This window comes from Spermophilus citellus (assembly GCF_964194105.1).
Source record: "Spermophilus citellus genome assembly, chromosome: 16".
Taxonomy (NCBI): Eukaryota; Metazoa; Chordata; class Mammalia; order Rodentia; family Sciuridae; genus Spermophilus; species Spermophilus citellus.
The window spans coordinates 26,609,696-26,615,695 of record NC_138196.1 but is presented as its reverse complement, the minus strand read 5'-3'; the positions used below and the strand labels follow the sequence as shown (position 1 = coordinate 26,615,695).

Sequence of the window (6,000 nt, the reverse complement as noted above, 5' to 3'; positions counted from 1 at the left end):
CCCCCCTAAGGGCCACTGCGGGGGCGTCACTTTTCCATTTGCCGCTGGAGGGTGCAGTCCTTTGAAGTGGCCTGGACCCGGTGTCTCCGGGCTTCGGCGCTTGGTGGGCGGGGACAGCGGGGCGCCCTCGGAACCCGCGGCGCTGGCTGCTCGTCGTCGGGCACCCGGGGCGTTCCCGCTGCTCTCGCTGCGCGACGCCCCCGCCGGGCTGCCGGCGAGCCTGGGCGTGGCTTCCCCGAGTGGCGGCCCACACCCCGGGGCCACTCGGGACTCTGAGATTCTGAGCGAGGAGGCTTGGAACGCTGCTGGGGTGACCGCGGCTTCCCCGCGCTGCGAGGTGCTGAGCCACCCGGGCCGCCCGCGCGCCGCGTCCTCGCCGAGCAGAGCTCGCGCTTGGAGGATGCCCTCCGGTGCTGGCCGACCGCCGTCTCGCTGCAGGAGCCGGTGGACGTGGGGGAGCGCCGGTAAGGTCAGGGCGAATTGGGGGGCGCGGAGGGTCGTCGGGCCCCGATCCGGGTGCCTGAGGTCAGCCTGCCGGGACCGGCCACCCGGTGAGCGGGAAACTTGGCATCCAGGGATGCCGTCTCCGGGTGCCCCCGGCGCTGTGGCGGTTGTCAGGACTAAATGGAGGTTTTGAGAGTCTGCTTCGCCTTGGTAGTTCTTGAGTCACCCTTTTCAATAATATATTGAAATTTACCGGATTCTGGAATGGTGTGGGTGCAAAAACCTACTACTGTCCATCGGGTAGTTTAACGTCAGTCAGTCCTAAATTCATCCCTACCCAGATCTTCTGAAGCAGTTTCTTTCCTTTCCATGCTTTTGGTTGACTCTTCCCCTCTTGAATGCTGATTTGAGGAACTTTCCCTTGATGTGAGTGTATGGAAAACAACTGTTACTGATGCTGCTACAGTAGAAAGTGGAGAAGTTGAGGTTGTTAGTAACTCCAAGGCTTCCAAAGATGCCACGCTTTGCCTCAAGTTGTAAAAATGTGGGCACCAAGTGCACTGTTTGCTTTTGGGAAATGACAGATAGGACTGCCTCCAAGTGTAAAGTAGAAATGCCACAAAATTGTAATTTGCGTACATGAATTTCGGGGTTTCCTTTTTGACACCTGTGTGTATGTGTAAAGTGAATAAAAGTGGTACAAACTTTGAGTTGACGTTTAGAAAATAATTTATTGGGTATTTTTTTAAAGGCTTTGGTTCCATTCAGAATATGTCATTGTTACTTGGAAAGGAGTGTATTCAACAATTGAGGATAAGGGACCTGAAGGTGTGAAATCAGTATTTAGAGTTGTTTTCAATGCTCTTGTCATTGTTCACCTTAAAAGCCTTTGAGTTAAAATCAACAAAAGCAAAAGCCTGTCTTTACCTTATCTACCAGGTATTTTAAAAATCTGATCTCACCTAATTATAAGGATCTCAAACTTGGGAGAGAAAGTTTCTAAACATTTTGAATAGCCATGAACATTTTTTTTTTGTTAAAAATTTGATTAAAGAATTTGTTGAGCTACACAGAAATAAGGAAATATTTGTAGAGGTCCTGTTGATCTATAAGACTACATGATAACTCTGAACTTTTTGTGAAATTTTAATTCTAGCAGCTAGTGATAATTTCAGTTTTAGTGTGTATCTCACCATATTTTTATATTTATATCTTAATATATCAAAATTGTTTTGCACAGGGCTGCGGCTGTAGCTCAGTGGTAAAGCCTAGCACATATGAAGCACTGGGTTCAACCCTCAGCAGCACCACAGAAAAACAAATAAGAGTATTCTTTCCATCTACAACAAAAACAAAAATTTTAAGAAATGTTTTGCACAACCAGTAAAATATAATACTTTTACTCAATTTCTACAGCCCCAAGGAACACTTTTTTCTCTAGATGTACCAACTAGTCTACTGGGGTATTTTTAGCTATAGAGTTATGTTTTACTAACGAATGATATACTGTACCTGAATTGCAAAAATTTTAAATTAGAGGAAAAAAATCCTTTCACAATACTCAAAGATTAACTTTAGAAAATTGGCACTTGTGATTTTTGGTAAATATATTACTGAGGTCTGCTTTTGCTGTGTTCCTGTTTCCTTTCTCCTCTATTTCAGAGTATCTTTACCTTCATGAAGGATGATGTAGAGTATTTGAAGTGCTGGTGTGCTATCCCATTAGGTGTGATGAAATCAGTAACTATCTAGTTAACATTCTGCAGTTGAGATTAGTTTTTCTCTAAGTCTATAAAATATTGTTACCAACGTGAAAAATAGCCTTACCTTTTTTTTTCCATTTGTATTTTGTGACTTGTCTTTATCAAAGAGGAACATTTTGTTGTTTAATTCAACAGGTTTTCCTGAAACCCAATATTTTATTCATTGATTTGATATGTTTAAAAGTGGCATGGTGGGCTGGGGATGTGGCTCAAGCGGTAGCGCGCTCGCCTGGCATGCGTGCGGCCCGGGTTCAATCCTCAGCACCACATACCAACAAAGATGTTGTGTCCGCCGAGAACTAAAAAATAAATATTAAAAAAAATTCTCTCACTCTCTCTCCCTCTCTCCCTCTCTCCCTCTCTCCCTCTCTCTCCTCTCTCTCCTCTCTCTCCTCTCTCTCCTCTCTCTCCTCTCTCTCTCTCTTTAAAAAAAAAGTGGCATGGTAAGGTGATTTGTTTTTGCTTTGTGAAGCAATTTTAAGTTTTATAAAATTAGTTTAACAATAGGGTTAGATTCTCAGAAATTAACTTTTTAGAAATAGCTCTATTTTACCAGGTAAGGTAAAGTTGTATAATAAACTAAGTTCAGAAAATTTGAAACTCATATGCTTATGAGTAAATTTGATGATTGCTCTAATGAGCAACATCATGTTATGATAGTCCTTGAAGTCTGGTGGCAATTCTATATCCTTGGAATGTACAATGCAAAAGCCTTTGTAATTACTGTCTTTGAAAAGGAGAACAGCTGCTGCTAACTGATCTGCCTTTAATTAGTATAGCTGAGACTTTGGCAAAGGTGAAACTAGTGCAGTGTTAATGTGAATATATGTAGACAAGTAAATATACAAACCTAATTTTCATTTTGTATACCTTTGTTAGTGCCTTTTAGATCCTAGATAGGCATAAAAATATTTTAGGTTTAATCTGTGATTCACCTTGATGGTGCTGCAGATTGAACCCAGGGTCTGTCACCAGCTAGGCAAGCACTCTACCTCTGAGCTGCACCCCCACCCAACTTGAAGATATTTGAGGACGGTGGTCCAACAGAGAAAATGACTGATTTGCGTAGCTTGTTAGGGTACAAATCTAAAACTAGAAACACACTTATTCACTCATACATGGGGAAGTGGGGTACTTTCTTTTTAGTCATCAAGGATAAAATTTCATTTATACTTTGAAAAGCATAAGCTTGTTAGCACTGGTACATTTATAGATTGAACAGCAAGACTAAGGTGTGAGAGAATATGAGTAAGTAACATTTTTTATATTAAATCAATAGGATTTAATATAAAAAATGTTATATTGTTCTTAACTTGATGTACATGTGTAGGGGTGGAGACTAGTGATGTCTTTCCTCCCATATCATGAGGGTCATGGTCCACACTGTAAAAGACAGGTCAGTAAGAGAAAAGCATAACAATTTAATCAAAAGTTTTAGATGACAGGGAAAACTGTTTTCTTGCTTCGGTTCAATGAAGAATGGACAGCTGTGTAGAAATGTAATTGGACAAAGGGTATGGTTGATAGTAATAGACTGAGGGAGGAAATCCCACCAAGGCCTGCCTGTTGAGATTCTTGGCTTGCCTGTTTAGCATTCCTTCCTCTCAGGGATGAAGCCGTGCTTCTCTTGAATGAGTCTTCAAGGGAGAAGAGAGTGAAACTAGTGCTTTTTTTTTAAAATTTTAATTTTAATTTTTTTTTAAAGAGAGAGGAGAGAGAATTTTTAATATTTATTTTTTAGTTCTCGGCGGACACAACATCTTTGTTGGTATGTGGTGCTGAGGATCGAACCCGGGCCGCATGCATGCCAGGCGAGCGCGCTACTGCTTGAGCCACATCCCCAGCCCCGAAACTAGTGCTTTTTATCATTCTAGGTTTTATGGCTTGCTCTAGGGGGAAAGGTGTTCTAGTTTATATAACCCACCTTGTGGAAGTGAAACTGGTTTCTGTGACTTAAGTGAGAGAGAAAGAGGAGTAGGAGACCAGGGTGTGGGGAGGGAGAATCAGAAAGAGACTGCTTCTGAGGCCTTTCAGTCTTCTTAAATTCGAAGATATTTGAGGATGGTGGTCCAACAGAGAAAATGACTGATTTGCGTAGCTTGTTAGGGTACAAATCTGAAACTAGAAACACACTTATTCACTCATACATGGGGAAGTGGGGTGTATATATATGTGTGTGTGTGTGTGTGTGTATACACACATACATACACACACACACACACACACACACACACACATGCCAAAGTGCTATACTTTGGGGTATTATTTTCTGAGTCTCAACACATGAAAGGACTCTAATTATGAAAATGCATAAATTGTGTTACTTTTTGTTGGAGAAAATTTTTATGGCTTCATTCAGATCCATTAAGGGGTGTGAGACCTTCCCACTTCACCACCTAAATCAAATTTAGCATTAGTAAAATTGAGAGATGTTGTTTGTAGAGGAACACATTTCAGTTTTGGGGGTTTTACTGTGTTTTTGGGGAGGGAGTACTAGGGATTGAGCTCAGGAGCACTAGATCACTGAGTTACATCCCCAGCCCTATTTTGTACTTAGAGAAAGGGTTTCACTGAGTTGCTTAGCACCTCACTTTTGCTAAGGCTGGCTTTGGACTTGCAGTCCTCCTGTCTCAGCCTCCTGAGCCGCTGGGATTACAAGCATGGGCCACCATGCCCAGCACATTTCAGTTTTATAAACTCTGCTATGTAGGTAATAGCAGATCTAGGACTCAGGCCTTAGTTTTTGACAGTCAGTCCTTTGTTCTCCCACTCATCCTCATTTTTTTTTTTTTTTTTTGCACTTTGTAGTGACCCTTTTTTTGATGGGGCCACGTTCTCTTCTCTGTGGTTGACGAGGAAAGTTTAGAGAGACATAAAGCCCACATAAACATTTTAATCTAAGATCTTAGAAAGATCAAATGAATTATCTATAAAGGAGAGGTATAGACTAAGACTTTGTCAATATATATGAATGAAAACATTACTATTGGTAGAGCACTTGCCTGATACATGTGAGGCACTAGGTTCAAAATAAAAGAGTATGTGTCCATCTACAATTTTATATATATATATATATATATATACACACACACACACACACACACATATATATATATATATATATATATATATATATATAAAATGTTACTATAATTTTTGGCTATTCATAGCAAATAAAAAAGGGACAAAGCCTTTATAAAATCAACAATATTTTTGTAGCCTAATTATGTATGGTGGTAGTAGTCTGGGAGTTCAGAATGACACTTTTTATAAAGCTTGATATATCCCTTTATGTTCTGAGTAGCATGTTACATATGAAGTCATATTTGGCTAAGGAATAGGAAGCAAAAGAAAAGAACAAATTTTAGAGAAAATTTCACATATCCATCTTTCTAACTTCCCCACTATCTTCCTCTCTCTCCCTCATCCCCATTTTGGTTCTTTCATGTCCATTGAAATCAATTAAACCTAGGATCTTTGTGTGATTTGATTTCTTCATATATAAACTGAGAAAATTAAGAGTATCCCAATAGATTTAATTGACACTCTCCCCTTATATTGGTTAACTATCTTTTATGTCTTTTGAGCCGATTTCAATAAATTAAACATTGTATTTTAGTTTTTCCAAATGTATTTTTGCTCTGCTGAGGTTTTTAGCTCATATAAATGGAAAGCCCTTTATATATCCTTGTAGGTTCACTTGAGGCTAAACTAGAGAAGGGAACTTCACAGGCCAATTAATAAAACTATTTGAAAAAGAATGCTGAATGATGTGTATTGCACTCTAAGGATT

The 6,000-nt window shown here is 40.3% G+C and overlaps 1 protein-coding gene across 1 annotated transcript in view; it reads left to right on the top strand.

The window, feature by feature from the left end:
* Positions 1–316: 316 nt before the first annotated feature.
* The window catches only part of LOC308635276 (testis-expressed protein 15-like), a gene marked incomplete at its 3' end in the record, with an annotated part of 78,168 nt that continues 72,484 nt past the window's right edge, over positions 317–6,000 (top strand). Inside the window, exon 1 of the mRNA XM_081269637.1 lies at positions 317–464. The remainder of the gene's footprint in view (positions 465–6,000) is intronic.